Raw genomic sequence first — 12,552 nt, 5'->3', positions numbered from 1 at the left:
ATGTAGGCTTTTTACATTTGAACAGCGAGTAAGAGGGGTGAGAATTAAGTGAGGAAGAAGAGGACATGGACGAGGAGGTGAAGAAGTAAGAGGAGGAGTGGGCGAGCTCAAGTAGGATGGGGGAGAAGGAGAGGACCAGGAAGAGTAAGAGGAAGGGGAGTTGGGAACATAATCTCTGATGAAATCAGAGTGACTGCGGTTGACCATGTTGTCAATCTTGGGATGAGCTTGAGGGAGACTGGGCAACGGGTTCAGCCAAATCTCAGCTGCTATAGTGTTGGAGGTCTCATCTGGTTATTTTGAAATTAGAAGCGGTAAGTAACTGTAAGTGGTAGGTAGGTAGGGACATTAAATGTCACAATAAAACTGAGTTTTGTAACTCCCTTCTGCTACATCGCAGACAATATACATTAATACAGAAGCAATTATAAAAATGATAAACAGAAATAAACAATATTCACTGTTCAGTGGAGAGGTGCTGAGGATGAAATTTAGTTTAAGAGCTTGGTAGCTTGGGGGAAAAAGCTGCTCTGCAGTCTGGTAGTGCGGTAGCTGAAACTTCTAAATCTCTTCCAGGCAGCAGGGTGAACAGGCTGTGGCTGGGGTGGGTACTGTATTTTAGTATGCTTTGGGCTCTACGTAGGTACCTCACCTCACTGATATCACTGATGCTCAGGAGATGGGTACCAATGATCTTCTGATAAGTTTTAGTCACCCGCTGCAGAGCCCTCCGCTCCTGGGCCGTGCATATCCCATGCCAGCTTGTGATATTTCCAGTCAAGATGCTTTCTATTGCTGCTCTGTCAAAGCTGACAAGAACTTGGCCCAGGAATTTGGCCTTCTTCACAGCAGGACTTTTGCAAGATGGCGCTGAGCATAGCGGCCTCGGTGTTAGGTGCTCTTTGTTTTTTTGTTTTTTTGTGTGTCAATTCAGTTTTCGGCTGTGATTCCCAGTGCTCTTTCACCAGAGAAGAGATCATGAACATGTCACTGTGACAGTGATTCAGCAGCACTGTTCTCCTAATCTGGAATATTTAATAATTAACTGTAAACCGTTTTACTCTCCCCGTGAGTTTGCTTCATTCACTCTGGTCGGTTTACATTCCGCCCCAGGCCAACGTTCAGGACACACAGCGCATGCTGCCCGAACATATACTGTGTGTGGAGCAGACAAACCCGGACTCCCTTGTTCTCAGTGACTTTAACAAAGGAAACCTCAGTCAAGAACTCCCCAAATACAGACAGTTTATAAAGTGTCCAACTAGAGAGGGGAATACTTTGGAACACTGCTACACCACAGTTAGCACAGTTATCACGCTGTCACACGCGCTCCACTGGGACACTCTGATCACGTCATAATCTACCTGATTCCTGCTCACAGGCAAAAAAGCTTTGTAAACATGTAGAGAGGACATCAAAAAAGTGGACCAGTGAAGCAGTGAAGTGTTTTCAGGACTGCTTCCAACAATCTGGACGAGCTTCTGTGAGGACACCTGTATACCAACACGCACCAGGGTGAGCTATAACAATGACAAACCCTGGTTTACAGCTGAGGTTGGAAAAGGAGGAGGCATTTAGGAGTGGGGACCGAGCTGGGTGCAGGGCATTAAAGTACAGGTTTAGCAAGGAGGTGCGAGAAGCTAAACGACTGTACGCAGAGAGGCTAAAGAACCAGTTCTCTGCAAAGGATGCCACTTATGTCTGGAGGGGGTTCAGACAGATCACTAACTACAAACCCAAAGCCCCCCACTCCATCAACGACTCTCGCCTGGCAAATGAGCTGAACCAGTTCTACTGCTGCTTTGAGAGTCCATCGGTCACCATCCCCCGTGACTCTTCCGCTCAGTTTTCAACCCCAGTCTACCATCTCCTACCATCACTCCTCAGAGTTGGCCAGCTCCACCCCCTCCCCTCCTCTCTCCATCTTAGAGGGGGAACAGACTGTTCAGGAGGCATAAACCCGGCAAAGCAGCTGGGCCGGACTCTGTCTCCCCATCCACCCTGAAGCACTGTGCTGATCAGCTGTCTCCGATGTTCACAGACATTTTTAACACCTCACTGGAGACATGCCATGTGCCAGCCTGCTTCAAAGCCTCCATTATCATCCCTGTCCCCAAGAAACCAAGGACCACAGGACTAAACGACTTCAGACCCGTCGCCCTGACCTCTGTGGTAATGGTAGTCCTTTGAACGCCTTGTGTTGTCCCACCTTAAATCAATCACAGACCCACTCCTGTAACCCCTGCAGTTTGCCTATAGAGCCAACAGGTCTGTAGATGATGCAGTAAACATGGCCCTTCACTACATCCTCCAGCAACTGGACACCCCAGGAACCTACGCCAGGATCCTGTTTGTGGATTCCAGCACTGCTTTCAACACCATCATTCCGGCCCTGCTGCAAGACAAGCTCTCTCAGCTGAACGTCCCTGACTCCACCTGTAGCTGGATCACTGACTTACAGACTTCACTGACAGGAAGCAGCATGTTAAGCTGGGAAAACATGTCTCTGATTCCAGGACCATCAGCACCGGTTCCCCTCAAGGCTGCGTTCTTTCCCCCTTCTCTTGTCCCTGTACACCAATAGCTGCACCTCCAGTCACCAGTCTGTCAAGCTCCTGAAGTTTGCGGATGACCCTCACCCTCATTGGGCTCATCTCTGGTGGGGATGAGTCCGCCTACAGGTGGGAGATCAACCATCTGGTGACCTGGTGCAGCCAGAACAGTGTGGAGCTCAACGTTCAGAAGACAGTGGAGATGGTCTTCAGAAAGAGCCCAGCCCCAACCTCCCCCATCATCCCGTGTGACTCCCCTGTTGCCACTGTGGACTCCTTTCGCTTCCTGGGCACCATCATCTCCCAGGACCTCAAGTGGGAGCTGAACATCACCTCCCTCACCAAAAAGGCCCAGCAGAGGATGTACTTCCTGCGGCAGCTGAAGAAGTTCAGCCTGCCAAAGACAATGATGGTGCACTTCTACACCGCCATCATTGAGTCCATCCTCACCTCCTCCATCACCATCTGGTATGCTGCTGCCACTGCCAGGGATGAGGGCAGACTGCAGCGTATCATTCGCTCTGCAGACAAGGTGATTGGCTGCAATCTTCCATCACTTCAGGACCTGTACACCTCCAGGACTCTGAAGCGAGCAGGAATGATTGCGGCTGACCCCTCCCACCCTGGACACAAACTGTTTCAGACTCTCCCCTCTGGCAGGAGGCTGCGGTCCATCACGACCGCAATACGTCTGCACTACACAAACCCAGAATAATGCACATGTTCTGCAAATAGTTATATATTATGCAAATAGTTAATATTATTTTGCTGTATTCTCTTTAATATTCTTATATAACTTATTATATTGTCTATTCCATATTTTTACATTTCTACATTTATTTATGTCAACTGTATGTTTGTCTACGTGTAGCACCTTATCATCAAAACAAATTCCTTTTATGTGGTGAACAGTACTTGGCAATAAGCTCCTTCTGATTGTGATTTGGATTCTTCTCACATCTGCTGTGGATACTGACAGTGGCTGGTCCTGTGGAGGTGGAGTAGAATTTACAACCGACTCCTTGTTGAGGACATCAAAGCGAGCATAAAAGGTGTTATGGTGCTTTCAGACCAAAAGCAAAGCGAGCGTTTGGGGCGGTGAGTTTTCATACAAAGTCAATGCTAAGACGTGTATAGCCGCAATTTCCTGTTGGGCGATGCGAAGCAACGTCGCGAGTTCAATATTTTCAACTGAAGCGAGAAAGTCGCATGACGTTGAGTCGCAATAGCCTATCAGTGTTGAGATTGTCCGTACGTCACCAACGGCTTCAGAGCGTTGTGTGGAGAGGGCCAGGCAGAGCGGGGGATTGAAAATCTGCTGGCCGGCTGAGAGCTGCTAAACTTGGGGGAGAGGAGCAGGGAGCAGCGCTGCAAATAAACACCCGTAGTCGGTCGGATTCTGCTCTGACAACTACACCGTTTACTCGCGGGAGGAGCTCAGAGTTAACTACTTTTATTAAATTAGCATTTTACTTTAGCTTTTGGGATTACAACGTTGATTTATCTTCACCAGAGCTTCTCAGCAGTGTTGTTAGCATCGTTAGCTCTGTCGGACTACGAATTCATATTTATATAAAAACCGGGCAAAACTGGACATTACTTGGAGAAAAGAAAGCAAGGAGGCTGAACTACCTGGTGAGTTAAGAAAACATGTGTCTGTAACTTTATTCCAGCTATCATTGTACTTTACTGTGACCAAGTTAGCATGGAATAGCCCTGATCGATCCAAACTCCATTCAGAAAACAAACATTTTAGAAGTTGTTGTCCTCCTGTCTTGCTGACAGACCTGACAAAGCATGAATTCATATGTTTATCAAATCTGCATCATGTTGTAGTTATTTCAGCATCAGTTTAATCTGTTTATTGCTATTTAATCACAGAAAAATGTTTACTTTGGGTTTATACAGTTGTAGTAATGGTGAGTTGTGTTTATTCACGTTATTGCGTTAAAATCGCCTTCTCGCGTTGTGTGTGAACACTTGCAGTGAATGTAGTCACGAGTAATTAGCAACAAGATGCCCCCCTTCTCCACGGACGACTTCTACAAACTTCTACAGAAAATTGTAGTGCTGGAAACCAAGATCCACAGGTTAGAAGTGAATGTGGAAGTGTATGGATTCTGTGGAAATGACACCACTTTACCGTGGACCCAAAACAGTGGACAAGAGCATGCTAACACACGGCTAATTAGCACCAACAAGACTGCCAAGAAGCAGGAGGCCTGTGTACTGGGTAATAAATCTAAAAGTGGGAGTCCTCCCTGGAACGCTCTTGGTGCAAAGCCTAAGAGTAAATCATTTCCTAGGGAAATGGGAGGACGAGTAACAGGCAGAACCCAGCGCCCTGAGATTTGTGATGCGACTGGCTGGCCTGCATTATCATCCAGGCAGAGCGCCTCTTCGACCCCTGATCTTGGTAGGACCCAGCCGTGGACAGCTGCGAAAGGGAGAGTTAGCAACAAACCTCCCCAACAACCGAGTGTGCAACAGCAGAACAGATTTTCACCACTATTGTAGGACCCTGGATCTCCGTCTGATGACCTGGATAACCTCCCGTCCTCACACAGAAGGGTAAGGACTGAGAGTAAATCAGAAAGTAAAAGGCTGCAGGGAAAGCTAATGACTGGGCCTCAAAGTCTGATTGTGGGTGACTCTGCTGTAAACAATGTAAGAAGCATGTGCAGTAAGAACACCAAAATACTCTGCTTTCCGAAGGATACGGTGTCTGACTTGGCAGAAAGAATCCTGCATATCGTGGCTGAACATCCTACTGTGAAAAACATCATACTGCACATCGGGGACAATGATGTTGTGAAGCAACAGTCTGAAGTGTTGAAAGAGGACTTTAATAATCTGTTGAACATGGTCAGCTCTTTGAATTCTGAGGTGTTTATCAGTAGCCCTATACCGCCAATCCGAAGAGGAGCTGAGAGATTCAGCAGACTGATGGCATTGAACACGTGGCTCTCAACGGCATGTACTGTCCATTCAGTGCATTTCATCGAAAACCTTTACTTTCTGTGGGACCGCAGACATCTTTTTAAGGCAGATGGACTTCGCCTTAACAAGTCAGGAGTAAAATTGTTCAGCTCCAACCTGTTTCACTTTCTACGTCACTCATCTGTTCCCTCTGCCAGGGACAAGAGACAAGAGGAATCTAAACAAGAAGAAGACATAACACAACACGCCAGAAACCTTGAAGGAGAGCCACCTCAGCCCCTGCCGGAATAGATCTCTGATCACGGGAGACAACTGAGCCAAGAGGAAGAGCCCCCACCTCCCTCACTTAAAACCAACAGTGAGGATTCACCATCTTTACCCCCCCAATCCCCATCCAGGTCACCTTTATCTCCAGACACCCTTTCTCCCCTCTGTTGGACTTCATTGATCACATGGAAGACCTGGTTAGAGCTGGGACAAAATTTACTCCCCACACCTTCTCTCGCTCCACTCCCATTTTCTCTACCATAAACCCCCCTCACCGTCCACCTCCACCACTGGTTCTAAGTCCTCCAGGTTTGACACATCTGTCAAAAGTACAGCGGCCAACCCGTCCTCCCGCTCCACAATGGCAAAAAAGCCCAGTAAGCTCTGTCTGATATGTGCTGGGTCCAGGCTACAAGTAAATTGCACTCAGGACTCTTCCCAGGACAAGCCGGGGCCCAATGTGCTGGTAGTCTTCACCATCCCTGTCTTGATAGGTAACAGAAAAAGCATGGTGGATGTGTTAAGAAACAGGAAGCACTCAACATATCCTGCAAATTTAGTATTAATTCCTCGTCAGCCGCAGCCTGTCAAAAAAAGTGGGCCAGATAATGTTTTTAACACACTAAAATTAGCTTTGTTAAACGTTAGGTCTTTGGCAGGAGAAACATTTTTAATCAATGATTTTATAATAACTCACAATCTTAATTTCATGTTTTTAACTGAAACTTGGTTGGACCAAGATAACAGTGCAGCTGTCCTTATCGAGTCTACCCCTCCCAACTTCAGCTAGAGTGCATAAGAGAGGAGGTGGAGTTGCCATTTTGTTTAATGACTCCCTCCAATGCAAAAAGATGTCTTATGGGAATTTCGCTTCTTTTGAATATGTGGCTCTTCAGCTGAATTCCTCTTCTCGAGCTATTTTTCTAAATATCTACAGGCCCCCTAAATACTGTGCAAACTTTTTTGATGACTTTGGTGAATTAAGACTGAAGACTTTTCTTTTTACCATTGCTTTTAATTAAATATTTAAGATTTTTCTTTTTATTGATAACTTTTACTGTCCTGTTTTCTTTTTCTTTGTTTTTAGCTTTTTATCTTTGCTTTTAATTACATATTTACACAGTGAGAAATGAGTAGGTAATTGAGTTGGGGGGTTATGGGAGTGACATTGAACAGAGTGAAGGAAGTGGTCTTTAATCTCCTGCCTGAGTGATTTGCAGGAACCTCTGTCCACCTGTAAACACGCAGGTGGGTCCAGAGTATAACTGGATCAAAGTGGCCTGCTGACAGACATGTCCTGGTTTCTCTGTAGTGTCCAATGGTTTTTGGAGTTTCAGTGGACCCAAAGATTGCTTTGGACCCAAGTACAGACTAGCTAGAGAGAGTGGATTAAGTGTACTTCTCTGTTTATTCTTTTTTCAGAATAATTGTAACTCAATTATTTGCTCAACTCCCTCAGCCTGTTTTTATTTTCCTTTTAACTCTTTTAACCCTGATTGTAACACTGTAACTTTTACTATATTTTAGGTTGCTTTTAAACTTTTTTATATTTCCCTATTGCTTTTATGTTTTATGTAAAGCACTTTGAATTACCTTGTTGTTAAAATGTCCTATACAAATAAACTTGCCTTGCCTTGCCTTGCCTCCTTGATGCCAGTTTTCAGTCTCATTCTGGCGTTGCTGTAAGCACCCGACTGAAAAGCAGCTTTTTTGGCTCTGGATAGAGCCCTCACCTCTCCTTTCATTCAGGCCTTCTGATTGGGGAATGATTTTATCGTCATAGTGATCACCACATTATCAACAGATTTGCTGATGTAAGATGTCCCTGATGATGTATATTCCTCAAGGTTGATGGCTCTCCTGGGTGGCGGCCTCTGAACATACTCCAATCTGTGTTCCCAAAACAGTCCTGTAGAGCTGCTGTGGATTCATCTGTCCACACTTTACACTGTTTTAATCGTTGGTTTGACACTTTTAATCAGCTGGGTTGTAAGTGGGCTGAAGAAGCGGAGAAATATGAATACTTGGTGACCCTAAATTGTCCTTAGGTGTGAGTGTGAGCGTGAGTGGTTGTTCGTCTATGTGTGGCCCTGCGATGGACTGGTGACCTATTCAGGGTGTACCCCGTCTTGCGGCCAATGTCAGCTGGGATTGGGTCCAGCGACCCTGTATGCAGGATAAGCGGTTGACGATGGATGGATGGATGGATAATGCAGTAAGGCTGTCAGGCATTCTGTATTGATGTCAGATATGTTTCTCCTGTAGATCAACTCTTCTCATTTAATTTAATCCCAGCTGAGTTTACATACATGCAGGCATGCTTGAAGTAGCCTAAAGTCTTCGTGCATGTGGCACCATCCATCCATCCATCCATCGTCAACCGCTTATCCTGTGTACAGGGTTGCAGGGGGGCTAGAGCCAATCCCAGCTGACTTTTGGGCGAAAGGCAGGGTACACCCTGGACAGGTCGCCAGTCCATCGCAGGGCGCATGTGCCACCTTTTCACCTTAATGATAAATTAGCTTAATTACTTTGAATTTAGTTTAAAATGAAATGTTCAAGCCCCCCCCAGAAGATTTTGAGCATTAAACACTTAATTTCCTGCATTCTGGAGACATTTTCTGCACCAATTTATGGTGGAAATGTCTTTATTTTTATAAAGGGAAGGACAAAAGTTAGCTGGCAGGTCACAATTCAGAATATAAAAATATAATAGAATGTAATGCAGTAATCAGTTTATTCTTTTACCGTAAGTTACTTTCTAAAAATATATTTATAATCAATATATTTATATTGCATTGCAGGTTTCTTATTGTGCAAATAAACCTTTCTCATAGCATTTTATTTGTTAATTAACATTTCTTGGTGCAAGCTATTTTTCAGTGGCCACGGCTCTCCTTTACTCCTTCAAGTGCCTGCTCTATGCAGGGTAGGCTATGCGGCTGATGTTGAAGCTACTGCAGCTCCAGTACCAAACAGCCCTAAAGGTTCGTCGGCCGGTAGCCTATGCCAGATTACCAGTCCACCCCTGAGGCTACCCCCTTTAGACCGTCTGAGTGCACTGATCTTCATCAGAGGAAGAAAACCGAAACTGAGAAAGTGCAGCTCACAGCCGCTTTAGAGGGAATGAAGCATCCTAGAGACAGTAGTGTCTCACAGCGAGGGGGACAGAGACAGCAGGACACAGAGCGTCAGGTGTCTGTGTCGCGGTCAGGTGTCATGATATTCTCTCACTACTATGCGGGGACTGTTAGCCGTTTGTGTTAATACATTGACTAGACACTGACCGACAACATTTAGATTTAAATATACTGATTACAATTTTGCAATTCAGAAGTCGCGGAGAAGCCCTGAAGCAGTGAGCAATGCCCTCTCGCTGTCTCTCTCTCGTGCTCTCTCTAAATGCAGGCAGTCTGAGTAACGGTGGTGGAGGGGTCACATTACCTGAACTTCAAACAAAATGTATCAGTTATTGCGAGTAGCCTCTGCTCTTTGAAGACCTGCGAGACAGGCTTTGTCATAAAGATTATTGCATATTAACATAGAAATAGCCCCGGAAAAATGACCTGGCGACGCCGTTGGAGAAATGTAAACAGCAACGAAAAACCACTGGAGAATTCTCTGGGCAGATAGTATGGCTGACATCTCAACATTAAAAATTCCACATCTGACGACCAACGACCGGATATTAGCCAGGAGTAGGCTGGGGAGTGGGAAAGCCTTTGGTCCAAAGTTATTTAGTTTCACTCTTCTCCCCACTCGCTTTCCTCTCTTCCTTCTCCGATGTTTCCTCCGGGTTGTCCTCCTGTTATGTCTGGAGATATTGTTGCTAGTTATCGTTTCCAGATCCGCTACACTCAGTCCAGTCCCCGCACTTTCTTCTTCAATATTGATTAATGTATTTATGTCATAAGTGATCATTAGACAAGTTTCTGTATAAAAAGGAGATTAAAAACAAAAATGTAGCAAAAATTAAGGGAGCTACTGGTTGCTGCGTTTACAGGTGCTGCCGTTGCCACGGTACGGTACAGCACTGGTGCTGGTTCAGTACTGTGCACTATATTGACAAGGATCTATCACTACTGTAAAACCAATCAATTGTTTTTCACACTATTGCAAGAAAACCAATATCTGGTGGTACAGGTCGACTGTTCACCCCAGAGCCACAAACCCACATTGTAAATATGGTCATTGCAAATAACTGCATCACACTCAGAGAACTACAGGACCACATACTGGCAGATAGCACAATGTTCCAAACCATCAATAGAGTGAGTCAGAGTGAGTCCTTTTCAAAATAAACTCAGATCTGCTAAGTTTTACTGTACTGCATGCATGACAACCCTAAACTGCTATGTCCTGCACACAGAAAAAGCAAAAGCCACATGTGTTTTTCATTTATACTATCAGTGTGCTTATTCAGAGACGTTTGTGTGTACTGTATTGATGCAAAAACACAATTTTTAAAAGACTTCGAAGAGTTTTGCAAGAATTGTTTGCAATAGATGTGAAATGTTTAGTTTTTTTGGTATAAGGTTTTGTGGTTAGTGTGTTTTGCAAAAATAGTTTAAAAGATTATACCAAAGCAATCAGGAAAATCAATACAAACAAGGGAAGTGAGCTGGATTGGAGGGAGGACTATTATTTATAAAGCAATAATTTCAATTTGATGAAAACATTCTAACTAAAACATTCAGCCCATGTGGCCTCACACACGAAGTCACCAGTGATGGGAGCGCTACTGGTCGGACGGTGTATGGGATTAATATCCTGCCTTGATTCAAAACTCAAAATAAAGTTCTAAAAGGTTGACTAAGAGTTTGAAAACTCAAAATCTTACAAAAAAATTGTTTTGCAAGATCGAAAACTAAGATTTGCAAGCTTGCAATATGTAAAATAATAAAAAAATCTCTGCAAACATTATGTTGTTTTTGAGTTTTCCTTCTTCAGAACAATTTTTCAGAGTTTCAAATTTGTCAGTGTTCTCCCAGTGTATTAGTTTGTTTTCCAGGTTTGAGACCTTGTAAATGGTGATCTGAAAAAAGTTTTGAAACTCTGAAAATTGAGGTTCAAAAGGGTGAAATTTTATTACAATACTTTACATTTGCACTCATATTGCAGACTATTTTTTCAGAGCTGAGTTTACAACACCCACTTTGCGGAGCTATGCCCACACAGTTGTGAGCTTGCGACTCACGTGATTTGTGGCAGCGTTGTCACGCAGCTCTGCTCTGAAACTCTGAAACTTCGCAACCTCGCAACTTAAAAAAGTGCAGGGCCTTCTGCTCTTAGTCAATGCTTGGCTGTCTGCTGAAGTACAGTCCAATCACAAGTCATATTTACTGGACAGAGGTATTGACAGACTGCTCCGCCAATGACAAACAGGATACGTGTTCAGGAAGCACGGCTCCCTGGACGGGCTGGCTGTCTCGGTCCAAGCGGTGTATGGATGTGGAAAAGAAATCTGCAACGGGTAGTAGCTCAGGGCGGTTTGTTCAACCGCGGGATGTCACCCGTGGTGTTGTGTCGGGAGATGCAGTAACTGAACCAGCGGTGAGTAAGAAATAGTATAAATAAAATGCAATTTGTCAAGCTATGAGGAGAGGAAAGTCTGCTAGCTGCTAGGCTAATTTATGCTGTGTAAAATGCAGGCTTAACTTACAGTAAACTATCAGTGGAGGCTATCAACCAGACAAATCTGGACAGTTATTAAGCCAAAATATATGCTTTTGTTAAATGTGATTATACTATTAAACCACGTTTTATGTGTGGCAGTGGAGTCATTTTAAAGTTGACTTTACTGTAGTTAACCAGTAACAACAATTTGTGTTGTGGGTTTTTCTTTTATGTCCTAAAGCACCGAAGACAAGGCAGCATGATGTGGTCATCACTCACAGGAGGACGAAAAGAAGAAGACATATATATCTGTGGACAGCTTCATCCTGGAGTTCATTGTTCTTGTCTACAATCAATGAACAATGATCATTAACAGATGGGTTGCCATTCATCAGTTCACCCTCAAAGACACCTTTAGATGTAAAGGCAACTACTTTAGCACTTTAGCAGTTTTTATTGAAAACTAAACTGACTCAATCATCTGATTCAGCTGTCAAATGTTTTTAGGTGCAGCAAACCCAAGCTAAAGAACGATGGCACTGGGGCTAAAAATGTGCAATGAATAAAACTATTTACATTTCAACAAATACAACCATTTGATTCTGTTCTCTCCTTTTGGTTTGCAATATGCAAGTATTAAACTTAAAAGGCTGGGTACCTACAAGCCTAGGTGTCATTTACACTCGGGATGCTGGGGACATGTTCCCACCACATTTTGAAATGGCTGATTTTGTCCCCATCACTTTTTGAAAGCATTTGTTAAAAAAGTAGCACCAAGAAATGTTAACAAATGAAAATTCTTTGAGAAAGGTTTATTTGCACAATGAGCAACAACATGCAATGCAATAGTTTTCGCTCATAAAAAACAGACATTTCCACCGTAAATTGGAGCAGAAAATGTTTCCAGAATGCAGAAAATGACAAGTTTTTAATGCTAAAAATCTACCCAGACCTCCAGCACATATATTTCACCATCATAGTTTCATCTAAATAGTGCAATATTTTTGTCTTGGTCTCATGCATCGTCACATCTTATAACCCAAATGTATCATCACGCCCCTAATCTTGCTAGTAAACAGAGCTGAACGGTTTACAAGAAAGAATGACCTCCTTTAGCATCTATTAATTCATTAAGGTGTTTTTCTCAGTTGTGATGTGCTACCAAAATATACTAATG

General features: G+C 43.9%; 1 long non-coding RNA gene across 1 annotated transcript; it reads left to right on the top strand.

Moving 5' to 3' along the window:
* Positions 1 to 10,997: 10,997 nt before the first annotated feature.
* On the top strand, positions 10,998 to 11,967 carry LOC123959446. The gene is made up of 2 exons (XR_006822297.1): positions 10,998 to 11,312; positions 11,617 to 11,967. It is a non-coding gene; the product is annotated as an uncharacterized LOC123959446 (long non-coding RNA).
* Positions 11,968 to 12,552: the final 585 nt, after the last annotated feature.

Source organism: Micropterus dolomieu, linkage group LG20 (assembly GCF_021292245.1).
Source record: "Micropterus dolomieu isolate WLL.071019.BEF.003 ecotype Adirondacks linkage group LG20, ASM2129224v1, whole genome shotgun sequence".
NCBI classification, from domain to species: Eukaryota; Metazoa; Chordata; class Actinopteri; order Centrarchiformes; family Centrarchidae; genus Micropterus; species Micropterus dolomieu.
The sequence above is the reverse complement of the archived record's forward strand: the minus strand, read 5'-3'. Positions and strand labels throughout refer to the sequence as shown.